The sequence below is a fragment of the Mus pahari genome, chromosome 8 (assembly GCF_900095145.1).
Source record: "Mus pahari chromosome 8, PAHARI_EIJ_v1.1, whole genome shotgun sequence".
In the NCBI taxonomy this organism is placed as follows: Eukaryota; Metazoa; Chordata; class Mammalia; order Rodentia; family Muridae; genus Mus; species Mus pahari.
The window spans coordinates 45,652,255-45,653,846 of NC_034597.1; positions in this window are offsets into that span (position 1 = coordinate 45,652,255).

Sequence of the window (1,592 nt, forward strand, 5' to 3'; positions counted from 1 at the left end):
CACACACACACACACACACACACACACACACACACACACGTATATATGATGGCAAGGGGCCAGGATGTTTGTACAGAACTTCTCTAGCATGCACAGCCTCAAGTTCGGTTTGTAAGGCATGAACAGGGCATGCGCATGTAATCTCAGCACTCGGGAGGCGGAGGCAGGAGGATCAGAATTTCTAGGTCATTCTCTACTACAAAGAAAATTTGAGAGCAACCTGAGATATATGAGATACTATCTCAAAGTGTGTGGGCACATGTGTATGGGCACATGAGTGCAGGCACATGTGTGCGGGCACATGAGTGCAGGCACACATGCATGTGTGTGTGGGCACATGTGTGTGAGCACATGAGTGCGGGCACATATGTGTGGGCACATGTATGTGGGCTCATGAGTGTGGGCACATGTGCATGTGTGTGTGGGCACATATGTGCAGGCACATGAGTGCGGGCACATGAGTGCGGGCACATGTGTGCGGGCACATGAGTGCGGGCACATGTGTGTGGGCACATGTGTGTGGGCACATGAGTGCGGGCACATGTGTGTGGGCACATGAGTGCGGGCACATGTGTGTGGGTACACGTGCATGTGTGTGGGGGCACATGTGTGTGGGCACATGAGTGCGGACACACGTGAATGTGTGTGTGGAGACCAGAGGTTGGTGCTGCCACCTCTTACTTTATGTTTTGAGGCACAGACATTTGCTGAGTGGGGTTATTGCAGGGGTTTCCTGTCTCTGGCCACAGTGCCAGGGTCACACAGAGAGGCTGCTGTACCCCCAGCTTTTGTGTGGGTGCCAAGGATCTGAACTCTGTTCCTTACACCTACAGGGCGAGCGCCCTGTCTACCCAGCCGGTTTCCTCAGCCTGAAATCACAGTTCTAACTGAAAGGTTTTGTCATACAGGCCTGACGTGATGAATTTGATCCCAAGAAGGAGAGAATCCACAAGTTGTCCTCTGACCTCCACACGTGTGACTGGACACTGAGGCACACACACAGATGTCTTAAACTATGATGGGATCAACAAATCGCATTTCTTAAGTGTTGGGTTTCGGTTTGTTTTGGTTTTTGAGACAGAGTGGCTCCGACTCCTGGAGATGCCCCTGCCTCATCCTCCAGCCTGCTGGAATCTCAGGTGTGAGGTTCTATAACGGCTCCAAGCTATGCTCATGTGAGTCAAGTTCTGTGGAAATCACTACGTATTCATAAGAGCTGTGACACAGGAAGTATGTGTCCTTCCCATAGGTGAAGGAAACGAGCTACATCAGACCAAGGTCAGCTGACTCCAGAGCCTTCTACCTTAACCTTAAAACACATCATCTGGCCAAGTGTGGTGGACCACGCCTTCAAGCCCAGCACCCAGGAGGCAGAAGCACATGGATCTCTGCAAGTTCCAGGACAGGCTGGCCTACTAACAAACACACATACATACACCACACACACACACACACACACACACACATACATACACAGACACACGGACACACAGAGATACACACACACAGATACACAGATACACACACAGAGACACACAGAGATACACAGATACACACACACAGACACACAGAGATACACAGACACACAGAGA